Source organism: Neovison vison, chromosome 1 (assembly GCF_020171115.1).
Source record: "Neovison vison isolate M4711 chromosome 1, ASM_NN_V1, whole genome shotgun sequence".
NCBI lineage: Eukaryota > Metazoa > Chordata > Mammalia > Carnivora > Mustelidae > Neogale > Neogale vison.
Window position 1 is genome coordinate 12,765,894 of NC_058091.1, and position 13,450 is coordinate 12,779,343.

The 13,450-nt window shown below is 38.9% G+C and overlaps 1 protein-coding gene across 3 annotated transcripts in view; it reads left to right on the plus strand.

Annotated features, from left to right (window-relative positions):
- IPCEF1 (interaction protein for cytohesin exchange factors 1) overlaps positions 1 to 13,450 on the plus strand; it is a 178,299-nt gene that overhangs the window by 34,919 nt on the left and 129,930 nt on the right. The window contains exon 2 of one of the 3 annotated variants that reach the window (XM_044243551.1): positions 883 to 954. The exons of the other annotated variants lie outside the window; for them this stretch is intronic. The gene's annotated coding sequence lies outside the window, so the exon portion shown is untranslated. The remainder of the gene's footprint in view (positions 1 to 882; positions 955 to 13,450) is intronic. 3 annotated transcript variants of the gene reach the window in all.

A 13,450-nucleotide genomic window follows, 5' to 3' on the forward strand; every position in this document is an offset into this window, starting at 1 on the left:
GTCTTTAGGATGATTCGATAGTTATATAGTGTTCATGGGATGAAATGAGCCTAGGGTTTTCCTACTGCCATCCTCTTCTCCTTACTCTTGACCTTCCTGAGTTTTACATTTGTCTCTCATAAAATGGGTTAGTTATGAGGGTAACATGAGCACATGTGAAAGAACTTAAGAATAGACCTAATGGGTGTTCCATAGTATTCATCCACCTACTTCTACCTTGCATGTAAGTGCTTTCCTGAGAGGAGCTGATAAAGTTTGGTGTGTTGATCCTGAGAGTTTTCTAACAGATGGATGCCACAAGAATCTCTGAGTCTTAGTTTCCTTACTGCAGAGAAGTGAGGGGATTGCCCTGCGTTGTTGGACTATAACTGAAGGTCATATTTTTTTTTACTCTAAAATATTAGGGTTTAAGGAATTGAAGGAAACAAGTTTGGATGAGAAGGTGAGGAATGGGGCTCTCAGTAAAGGCGCAGTGTAGATTAAAATATCTAGGGAGAAGCACAAAGATGGGGGGGCTTGGTGTTTGTCATGGGCACAAAGATGGGGGGCTTGGTGTTTGTCATGGAAATGGAGAAATGCCTGGTGAGGATGCACAATACAAAAGTACCAAGGGGGTAAAGGAGATGGGAGTCCAAATAGTTGAAAGGCAACTGTGGTGAACCAGGCTATTTAGCTACAGCTTTTTTTTTTTTTCTTTTTTTTCTTCTTTCTAAGAAAGACACCCGACTGAATAAGCAATGACATGAAGAGAGTTGAGCAGACAGCCAGGGCACCAACCTTCTCACCTATTTTCCCATGATCTAAAATAGACTATTTTAGGCATAGCAGACTGATTCTGTCTAGAAATGCAGATGAAGATTTGTTTCCTTTTCTGAATTGAAGGTACAGTTGGAAATTTCCCACGTTAATGTTATGAACCAGGTGTGGTGGTAAGAAGTCAGTAGAGAGCCAAGGGTAAGTAATGTCTATGGATTTGGTCACCTTTGCCTCCTGTTTTTCAATCTCTTGCTTCTGATCAATTTGAAAAATTTTTATTTTATAATTAACTTTTAGTTAATTGATTTTTAAAGACTCTATTTGGCAGAGAGGAAGAAAGAGAGTGAGCACAAGCAGGGGGAGTGATAGGCAGAGGGAGAGGGAGAAGCAGGCTCCCTGCTGAGAAAAGAGTCCAACTGGGGCTCAATCCCAGGGTTCTGGGATCATGACCTGGGCCAAAGGCAGATGCTTAGCTGGCTGGAGCCACCCAGGCACCCCCTGATCCAAATTTTTATGATACCAGATTAGGAAACTCCTACTATATACAAACTTTTGTTTAAGATATCTAAATAGTGATTCATTCTTTTATTCATCTATTAAGTGCTTGCAAATGTCCTAGGCATTGGGTTAAGACTTGGGAATACAATGGTGTATGAGATGCCAACCCTCACCTCAAGGTATTCTGAGTCTGAGGGATGACATGTTTATACATATACATGTTCCTAAGACACTGTGGGCAGTGCTGTCATACAACTGTATTCAAAATCTGAAGGGGACTTAAGAAGCATTTCTAAAGCTGTTAGCTGGTGCTCAACAATGCCTCAGTGAAGAAAATAACTATGCATTTTGAAGGTGATCTATGTATCTGGGTGCTGCAAAGTCAATAAACTTGAAAATAAATGTATAAGGGAAAAGCTAGGACACAGATAATTCTTAAGCATCTGCTTAAGTGCCTGACACTTCCTGGGTAAATTTGTGGAAATTATGTCACCTCATTCTCACAAACACTCTGGGTCCCAAGTTACATTATATTTACTTTACAGGTGAAAATACTTTACAATCTTGAGAAAAAGTATTTCCCCAAGTTCCACAGCAAGTTGGAGGCAGAAGTAGGATATCAATATGCGTCCACAGTCCTTCTACCTCATCATGTGGTTACAACTCAATGAGACAAATAAAGGCTTGGGTGAAAGAGGAAGTGGGAACTCTTGGTTTTGCTGCCTCGGTGAAAATGAGTATGTGACTCAGAGATTTCAGACAGTGGGACCTAGTGGTTTGGGTTGTCAAGGTCTGTAAATATTTCAGTTACTGAATTCAGGATGCTAACTCAACAACAGAAGCTTGCTGCTAGCCAGAAACTGGAATAAACTGTTTTGCGTTTGTATATAGACATGCATATGGGAACAAGGAAGCCTCTCTGGTTGATTTTCACAGAAAACCAAGTACAGTTGAATCTCATTTATTTGGAAGTTACATTAGAAACTCACACATCTAGCACTCATCAAGGAATCGGTAAGCCAGTAAAACTCTACGAATGCTCAAATGGATGTCATAAACAACAAATAATAAATCTCACACATTGTAGCTTTTGTTCCAGTCAAGATGTCCTTAAGCCCTCAATCTATTCATGATTACATATCTGGTTTCAAATCTAGCTGGAGGATAAAAGTAATGTCTGACAAAAAGGAATAGACAAAAATGGAAAAAGCAGATTCAGGGACCCAAAGATCTCAGCATCAGTTCTGATGAGGGTCAAAGGCCCCAAGTGAATCCTGGAAATTACCCTTGTAATGTGCCCATGCAAGAAAACAGATGTTTTCAGTGTTGACCCAGAGTCATCAGTAAAAGATTAAACTAATTTCAGGTTATTTTTCCATGTATGTAGGGGATATATACTACATTTGTAATACAGTTGTCTAAGATAACTAACATGAAAAAGGTATCATTGTTTGAAAGGATAAGAAATCAGCCATCTGGAAAACTTATTAATTATACAAAGTGATGTATATTCAGAGGATTTTAGATAATCTGGTGCCTTATTTATTTATGAACTCCAACTTCCAACTCTACCTTTCACTGGGATGGGGCAGGAGGACCAGGTATATATCCTCCTGTTGGCCCAGAAGAGAGAGGGAAGAAACCATCCCAGGGATCCGCTATGCTCACTCTGGTTTTGCTCTGGAGTTCAAGTGTTGTAGGGAGGGGGGACTCTCTCTAATCAGTCCATATTCGCTCTCCTAATCTTAGATCCATGGACTTGGGAAGTGGGGACAAAGGCGTTTGCCCATGCCATTTGGAGGTGTTATACTCTTCCCCTCAACACACCCACACGGACACTCACACTTCTCTGTACCAGGTCCTCATTGTGAATGTCACAACAGTAACTAAAAATAATTTTGAAGAGTGTGTTAAGTAATCATACTGACAGCCTTTTGTTTTACTTCCTTATTCTTGCCCTATTTCAATTGTGCTAAAAGTGCCAAAGTGTCTGATAAAAATTCAAAAGAAACCTGACATGCAAGGGAGAAAGAAGAGTAAAAGGAAGGGGCTCAGATAATTTGCAAAATAGATAATGAGTCTTTACACGATTGAGTCAAATGTACTGCTTCTTAGTTGAGGTTTGAAATGTTAAAATAGTTTTTTTTCCCCTCTCTCTCCGTAAGAGAAATGCTGACCCCAAATTTCACAAAGCTGTTAAATGTTTTTTACAGAAGCTGTAAGTCCAAACCTAAGAAATAGGTTTGCTGCCTGTGGCCTGATTGTGACCTTATCTTGTCAATGGCATAGAAAGACTCATGTCACTTCTACTATTTCCTTTTATTGACAAGACGATGCTACTGTTGTCCAATCAAGAGAAACCAGCGTTTCCTAATTATGGTGCAGATCTCAGGAAGAAGTTTGCAAACACTTGTAAAGATGCTACCCAAATACAATTCAGTGTTCATCAGAGTTTTATGCCCTGTACATCCTCAGTAGTCTAAGAAAACCTGTGGATCCCTTTTCAGAATAATGTTTTTAATTGTATAAAACAAGATACAAATGACTACAAGGGAGCCAAATATATAAAAATATAATTATAAAATGTGATGTAGTAATAATATATGTTTTTTAAATCAGTGCATTAATTAACATAATCTAGCAGCAGAAAGTGTAGTGACATTTGAAGGTGATGACGAGGGTAAGTGATATTTTTGGATAGCTGCAAGAACCCAAATGGGAGATGAGCGTACCTAGCATTTGTACGGGAAACAAATTCAGAGATACTGCTGAATACTTCCGTGGTTTATTGCCAATATTTGTATTTGAAGGAAATGTTAAATTTCAGTTAGAGAGCAGCGAAAATGAAGATCAGTTTTCCCCCATCTGAGTGTACAGACTCCCTGAATTCTGTTCCCAGTTCTTCTGGAGGGTCTTTGAGCCCCAAGTTAAGAACTCCTAGCATATATAAATCATCTTCTCAGGCTTATGAGCATGGTTGAGGTAAATTAAATTTCTTCAAATACTTATTTGTGCCTAATTCCAAATGCAATAATGAACATTTATAATTTTAATTCTCAAGTGGAAATGTCACCTTTCATTTGTTTATTCATATTCTTACTTAGAATCTGCCTTGTCTGTGAAAGAATTTGAGGGAAGTTGCATAAAGGAGTACAGCAGAGTAGAATGAAATTTAAGTAAGTGGATGAGGAAGAAGGAACAGAAGAAAAGGTTAGTGTGAAAAGTGAGAGGTGTCTTTGAGGGACATTAATACACAGAGTGTATGTGGGAAAGGCTCTAGATCTTTACTAGAGTACAATGACATAGTGATGCTAAGTTTTATAATATGCAATGCAGAGGGTAGAAACTAGTTATAGATTCGTGGTCACATATCCTATAAAATCAAATGAGATGCCCAAATTTTTGTCTACTGGAAGTGGAGAGAAATTTCTTCCATAGATCTTGCCTCATAAGGACTATCTTAGTCAACTCAAGCTGCTAAGGCAAAACACAGTAGACTGGGTGACTTAAACAACAAAAATTTATTTCTCACAGTTGTGGAGGTTGGAAGTTCTAGATCAGGGTGTTGAGATGGTCAGGTTCTGATGAGACCTGCCTTTCCAGCTTTCATAGGCCATCTTCTTGCTGTGTCTTCACAGGGAGGAGAGAGTGCTCTCTTTTGTCTCTAACTTTCTAAGGGCACTAAATCCGTAAGAGGTCTCCACCTGTTGGCCCAATTACCTCTGTGAGGCCCATCTGGAAATACCCTTATATTGGAGGGTTAGAGCCTTAACCTATGATTTTGGGGACAACCCAATTCAGTCCATAGTAATGATATACTGTGATGAAATTAATAGTATGTTTAAAATCTTCCTTTGTTTCATTGGGCTATCTCTTAAATTTCTCAGTGTAATTAATGACATATGTGTCTGCTGGCACAGCTTATATAGAAATGGGTTCAAAATTATGTAGTATAATTTTAAAAATCTTTTTGAAGGTACAAAGTATTATTACTTTTTTAAATACCACCTTGTTGGAGATACTTATTCTTGAAATGTAAACTAGTGATTATTAATTTTTAGATGTCATGGACAAATTTGAGACTCTGATGAAAGATATAAATGCAGATCAAATTAAATTATGTATATATTAAATTCTGTATACAATTTTAGGGAATCATGGACTTCTTAAAGTCTCAGCAATCTGAGTAGTAAATAGCTCTGGGATATAGAGTAATGGATATGCCTTTAAATATATTATATAAGTATTGCTTATTCTAACTGAGTGTTTGACATGGACTGAGAGCCAGCCAGTTGGATTTCGTGCTCCTGGTAAACATGGGAATACAGCTATTCTATGTTGGAAATTAAACAAATGCTTTACTAGCTTAGCGAACAGGAACCCTGCAGGCATACTTAACAACGTACAATGCTAGTATTTCAAGGTTGGAGAGATGCCTGGATCATACAGCCTCAAATCTTGTGCCTGCCATTCTCATGCTCTTTGGAGGACATCACAAATCCCTGACTGCCACTATTGCAAGGCCCCAGGAGATGACCAAACCAATGTGGGTACAGCATCTAGACATTGCCCCCCTCAACCTCCACCCCGCCACCCCATCCTTTGCCATAGTCCAGCTAAGACCAAGCTGTCATGTGAGGAATCGGATAGCCAGGGTGGACCCAGACTTTGTGGGGCCTGAATCTTACACAATTTGGAGAGTCTTCTTAGGGAAAATAATACAAAATTACAAAGAGAGAGAGTCATAAGAAATTTAATATTTAAAAGTTATGACAGAAATGAGAATAAATTTCAAATTTTAAAAAGCTGACAAAATACCAAAAGAAGCACATTATCCAGAAAACAAGATAATTTTAAATTAACTGCCTGACATATCTCTGAAATACATTCCCCTACATTTTTAGCTGTGTGATTTTTGGTTGCCTCTTCATATGACAATGATTTTGTAAAGTCATTTTGTCTAAAGAACATAGAAAGATAATACAGCCTCATCTAGCACAAGTTGATTGGAATTTTGCTGTTGTTGTTTTTATTGATTGTTTAGAAAAACTTCTTCTGGCTTCCCATTTGATGACTGGTAATGTAAATTTTTAAGATTTTTCTCTCATGTTTCTTTCAACTGTGAGCTTTACATCTGGATGAATTCTTCACAAACTTCTTTCTGGTTCTGTGCATTAGAAACCTTATTTTCCTCTACCATCCATTGGCATAGGGAGATACTGGACTTGTTCATATTGTAGTATGAACTCTGACCCCATGTCAGCATGCCATCATGCCATGGGAATTGGCCAGTGGGAAGTAGAATGTTACTGGAAGTTATTACTATACTTGAATAGTTAGCAATATCTTAACTATATAAGGAAGAGAGTGAGAGCAACATAAGTATATACCATTAAGTACAAAAATGATATGTCCATTTCTAGAAATGTCTGCTATCAGAACTGGTAGGCCACAGCTCACCCTCATGCAATTTCTTTTGCTTTCCTCTTTCCCAACACACTCCAAAGACTGTCTCCAAGAGGTGGCAGCCAACCTCATAGCACCTTCACAGAACCCTCTAGTAAGTGTCCTTAGCATAAGGTGCCTGGGTGGCTCAGTCAGGTCAACATCTACCTTTGACTCAGGTCACGATCTTAGGGTCTTGGAATCTAGCCCTGAGTCAGGCTCCCTGCTTATCTGGTAGTCTGCTTCTTCTCCCCCTGTCTCTACCACTCCACCCCACACCAGCTTGCACACTCTGTCTCTTTCTCAAATAAATAAATAAATAAAATCTTAAAAAAAAAAGTTTCCTTACAGTATAGGCTCAAGAGAGCAAGGCCAAGATAGAAAGAAGAGGGAAATTTTTCTTACCATCTCAGAGTCCAAATCTTTCCAGGTTCTTTGACCCTGGGAATGTCTTCTTGACATTTCCGACTCTCTTCTGGAAAGACCCTGTTCCCAATTGCAAGGGTATGATCTTACCATAGGTTCCAATAAGACAAATATCTTAGAACATACCCGCCTAAGATCAGCATGAGAAAAGGCCACTCGGGATGGTTTCAAATCCATTTCCATTCATAGATACAAGGGTATATAAAGCCATAGACACATGAACCACAATATGACTACAGTGATTTTATGTTGGAAAATTTAAACCCGATAGAACCATATGCTCATTTCGACTATGAAACTCAGTACAGCACACATGGAATATTTTAACTGATTAATGTAACTTTCTGGCAATTACCCCAAGATAACTGGCTGCAAAATATATACTTTGGAAAGTGACTGAGTTAACTTACTTTAATGATTTATTGATTACAAGCCAGTTAAGTGTGGAGCTAAGTCTAACAATGAGATTCACTTTGGGTTTAGAAAAGTTGGTCAACATCTCTTCTTTTCAGGCCTTGAGTATCCAGGCAACCTCTCCATTAAGGCCATTCCTACCCGGGAAAAATAAAAGTTACTGTTTTTGAATACAAGAATTCTAATTTTATTACCTATGGAAGGGGAATGTTTACTGATTTCATCTAAAAGCAGAGTAATTTGCTGAGGCACACAAAATGTCTGCTTCTTCAAAGCTGATGGGAAGTATAATGTTTACTTATTTGAATATTTTTTGGATGGGCGGTATATACTTTGTTTGTTAAAGAAGAAAAAATCCATTTCTCTTAATGTCTGCATTCAAATAAAAATAAAAATTTTCAGAGGCTCAGAATAAGTGAGAATACTCTTGGTATAATGGTTTAACCTAAAATTTCCTCTTTTTTGGTCTTTATCCACAAAAAGGTTAACCCTGTCTTTTATTTTTAATGGAGATGGACAGAAGCTGTCCTTTCCTTCTGGGAGGAGATGTGAAACACAGAGTAGTATGAAAAATTCCTCCTTTGTGCATGAAGTTTTAGAAAATGAACAGGAAGATGGTGGACTAGAAGTGGTAATATATCCACGTTAGCTCCAGTTGGCTCATAACGGTTCTAAAAATGGGTTTTTATTGTCTGTGTACTAACCCAACGATGGATTTTATAGATTATTCAGGCATAGAATGTGTGAATTTTGGAAAAATAAATCGGAAGGGCAATTTCAAAATTTTTTTTTTTCTTAAAGTCATAGCACCCTTTCTCTGAATGCAAGTACGCCCTGTGTCCAAGGTGAAACTGAAAGTGCAGACCGCCCACGCCACCAGGCACTTAGCACCCCTTCCCTAGGCTCTCCCTCTACCCAGGCAGAACTGACACATGGTTGGGCATAGAACAGGTACCTGACTTCGTGAAGCCCCTTGCTGGGAACTGACTGTTCAGGGTCTTAGGGGCTAACCCTAGACAACAGCATTTTAAGTCATGGATGATTCACAACTCTTCTGTGAAGGAAATAGCAGTGTTTTTCTCAGAGATTCCCCAGCAGATAGAAATACAGTGTCCTTTCTTCCTGTGATATCACGTGAGTGTGTGTGTGTGTGTATGTGAGAGAGAGAGAGAGAGAGAGAGGATGGAGAGAAAGGGAAAGGCTGATTCTGGCCATCTAAATAGCAGCGCTCATGCTCCACGGAAAGAACAAGAGACCCTGAACAGTATTTCACTTTTTAATTATTTATTTAAGAGAGAGAGAGAGAGAAAGATGAGGGGCAGAGGGAGAGGGAGAAGCAGACCCCCCTGCTGAACAGGGAGCAGGAGGCAGGGCTCAATCCCAGAACCCTGAGTGGATGGCAGTCCCTTAAGGAGCTGAGTCACTCGGGCACCCCCAGCATTTTGTTTTTTAAAGGAATTCTACTCTTCATTTCCTTTGCTTTCTTTTGAGTTTGTGTCGTTTTTTTCAGTTGAGTTAGCTAGGCATATTCCAAACAAATAAAAGTGTCGTCTTGATTTGAGATTCTAGAATTGATTATATAATAACTCATGAAGTGTTTGGGAAGTAAAAGTTAAGCTGCTGGCTTAGATTTAGGCTGAATTGTTATGGAGAAGTTTTCTACAAACTAATTCTAAAAAGACATTTGGGGGACAATTTGAGAAACTGTTAAAGCGGTGTTTCTATGAAATAGCGTTGTAAAGTATTTTTCTAATATGTCCTTACATATTTTTAAGGAAATTATTTTATGGTTCTCCAAAATTGAGCCAGATGATCCTAAATCTTCTGTTTTCCTATTAGCAGTGAATTCGAGTTAAACAATCTTTGCATTCTGCTGTTCATGCAACTCTTTCCCTAAAAGAACATAGAAGTATTCAACAATGAAATATTTGAGTTGGCCCTAATCATTGAGCCTTAAAACTGTTATTGGTCTTGTTCTCAAAAGCACTTCTGTGCTCTATGTACCGATTTTCAAACACTAAAAATGTACATGTGGACGTTCAGATTTTTGGGCACCGTAGGACCTCCTGCCCAACAACTGAGATAAGAAGAGAATGTCTTCAGAGCATTACAGCTCATTAGGGTGCTATCTAAAATCTCATACATGCCTGATAAAGTTAGTGGAATGTCAGGGCCTCTGCTGTGATTAAAGGATCAAAATGTGAGTTGTCAAACAGCTCAAATATTAGCTATAATCCACATTCATGCAGAGCTCTAAGAAGAGGCCTTCTAGACCCAAAGCTATATATATATATAGAATACCCCTGATTACATTACAAGTTTTACAAATGAATGGAAGAAATTGTAGCAGGAAATATACATTAAGAGTAGGTATCTCTGGACTTTGAGATGATGGGTGATTTTTGTTTTACTAACTTTGCTCTTGCATTTTTAAGTTTATAACAATGTAACTTTTTTTTTTTATGTCAAAAGCTTTACTTCTAAGAAGTGGAATAGATGCTATGGTTATTGGCAGAGCCAACTTTGGAGTAAGGACATGATGAACACAGGTCCTGAATATAACTTGTCCCTTCCAGCGCTCGATAGTAGGCACCATTGTCAGGTGTGTCTATCAAATTTGGGTTTAAAACACATGCCCACGGTGGTGATCAGGTGGTTGCAAGAAGAACCAAACAGCTAGAAATGTAGTGACTTTAGATCAACAGGGAAGAAAGATTCATGGTGGAACCAGTATTCAGGGTCTGCGTGCTATCTAGTCCTGCCTCCCACCATTGAAAGTGGGGGATGGGTGGGTCCTGTCAGTCTCTTTCTCTTTAATGTTTCTTTGCCCTTACCCCAAACCACAGATGCTAACATCCATGTAAACAGCATTTTATGTCAAATACTCATTTTGGTCAGAGAAAGGTACAGAGGGAGAATTTTCTTACCTGGAGGAAGTTGACACAGATGAGTCTCCAGTCACTTGAGTGTCTGGGGAGGGTCGTGGAGCTTTGGAGTGGGCTGATGAGACTGAAAGATGTGATTCTGGCCTCTGGGAGAAGCAGAGTAGGGAGTGGAAAAACAGAAGTGAATTCTGTTCTTAGAACTTTCTCTTGCCTTCCTTAAGTCCCTTTCTAGAGCAGCTCCCTTCGCTCTTCTCCATGTGCGTGGCCTTTCTGGTGGTCAAGGTCCCGACAAGAACGCACCCTTGGAATTCCTCAGCCTCAAGACCTCCTTTCCTTCAGGTTACTCATCTTTCTTTTCTTTTTCTCAGTGCTTGCCTTCGTCCTCATCAAATGTCTACAGAGTTCACCTTATATCAAGGATCAAAACATGGAAAAGTCTGAGAGTCTCGCATTTTGCCTCCTTCACATAGCCAATAATTTGGAATAATTTGTAATTATTCAAATTATCCAAAATAATAGTGTTTTGAGCCGCATCAGGGTGAGAGTCTGCCAACACGATCTGCAACGTTAAGCTGCAGCCAACCCACTGCTAACGAGCACCTGCGTGTCAAAGCAGGTCACCTCCCCGCTGGAAGAGCCAGAGAGCAGTGAGTGAGTAGCTGAGCTGTTTCAGAAAGGACTCAGGCAGAATCCAGGTGCACAGCCGGGGGTCCCAGAGTCCTGGGGAACCTTCTCTGCAATTACAGATTAGACAATACACACTTGACTCAAGTCCGGACCCCCGAAAGGAGCTGGACTGGACGGAGAGCCCTGGGAACCCTCGTTAAAGCCAAGATGAATGAGGAAGTCTGACAGCGTGGAAGGAGGCATTACTCCGGGCACAGACCTTCCCTGTTTTTACCACTCTGTCGCCCCTCCTTCTTCTAGAGTGTCTGTAGGTTCCAAAGAGAGAGAGCTGCGGTCAAAGAAGGCAGGTTTCACTGTGGAGTGTCCTCCTTAAAGTAATGGTCAGAAACAGGTGTGTGTAGGGGTTGGGGGCGGTGTTGGCAGAGGTTGGGAGGCACACAGGATGCCGGCTAGAGAGGCAGATTTCACGGCCAAGGTCTTCAACTGCAAAATGGTAGGAAAGACAGAACCCCCTTCATGGGGTTGCTGAGGAAACAAAATGGTCAGAGTCTGTACTGCACTTAGCACGGGCTTGCACCAATCAAGTAATAATCAGAGCTCAATAAATGTTGGCTGTCCTTATCTTCATCATTGTTTCTGTGATCTCTTCTACTTCTCATCTACTTGTTTACAAGTGGTTATATAATTTGATTTTATGTGATCCAATTAAATGAATTTTGGCTGCGTTTTTGTTTTTTAGCAGAGAAATTGCTTCTCAGGATGCCTTTGAAAAGGGTTAGATTAAAGCGTAAGTGAACTGAACTCGAGCAAAGTCTTAAAAACACTTGTGACATCTCAAAGTTGAATTTTTACCAAATAAAAAAATTGGGCACTGATGTCATTTTTGCTCTAGGAAGATTGTGAGAATAACTAATAACACTTGGTGGAGGTTAATATAGTATTGAAAGTAGTAATTTTAACAATTTTGAACTCATTTTCAAAGATGTAATTGGAATAATTTTCAAAAGACATCAGTCTTTATTTTTTGGGAAATTACAGTGATTAAATTAACTGCAGGCAGTCTCTCTTATTGTTATTTGATGATAATAGTCTGTTGTTGAGGACTGGTGGAAAAAAATGAACGATACGTGTTCTATAAAGACTTCACAGCTGAAAAATTTTCCATCACCCTGGCCTGTGACAATTTATATGCTCAAGGCAGAAGTATCAAATGCAGCTTCCTTTACTGTATTTGGCCTGAAAACGAATCCAGATAGACAATGAGAATAATACATTTCCTGGGATTAAAATATAGATCTTTCTTTTAAGGAAGTGAATAATATGCTAGTTCAAAAGAAAATGATACGCTTGCAGAACTCTGTGAGAGTTGAAAAAGGAGTTTTGTTCCTTCATTGGGTATTTTCAGGATTCTATCTGCTCCCTTATCACATTGAACACTGGACAAGGACAGTAATATCATACCCATGATTTAGGCATTTGAAATTACTCTTTACTTTGAAATGAGGTGTTCAAATCACTGAGTGCTAGAAAATTGTGCATGGATGAAAATGTAAGTGGATCTTGATCTGTCATCTGAGCTTGAGGCTCTCTGGGTATGGCAAAACTGGTTTTTATCAGTGGAAAATATCACTCTATTTTTTCAAGATCTTTCTGAACTCAAAATGACAGACAGCATATCTGAGTGTGACTACCTGGACATGGGTGGTATTGTTTTTTTAATTTCAGTATTACTGTAAAAATTGTCTGACTTTTTATCAGTACCCTTGACTCACAGATTCGAAAACCTGTTAATGCTCTTTCTGGCTGGAATGTCTACTTAAGAATCTATGCTATTGTTTGTGAATCAAGTTATGCACACCGAGAGCCAAACTTTCTTGATTTTACCCTAAACTAAACAATAGTGGGTTTGTGAGGCCCAAAGGTAAGAAGAAAATTAAAAAGTTATAAATCTAATATGCTGAGCTGTCCTTGTACAAATACTGATGACTATGCTATGAAACAAGGCTGTTTTCATGCTTTGGGAAGTAGAAGGAATTGACAAAAAAAATCTTCTTCAGGGGAGAAAATAAGAGCTGGTGAATTACTGGTTGCAGCAAATGCAAAGACCGAAACATGAACAAAAGCCAATTACTTGGCATTCAATACAGCTAACACTCATCCACTTTTATTTTGTTTCTGCTTTGATGATTGTAATTTCAAATCATTAAAGTTGGAAAATGTTTTGCTAAAGCATAGTATTTTACATTACCATATAATTTAACATACAACAAAAACTGTAAGGCACAAAGTTTGGACAATGGAGAGTTGCAGGTTGTGGAAGAGAAAAAAATGTCTAGGTTTATTTGACTTAAGAACACAGGGCTTCTCCTTCAGTGTGATATTTACACTGAAGTATTTAC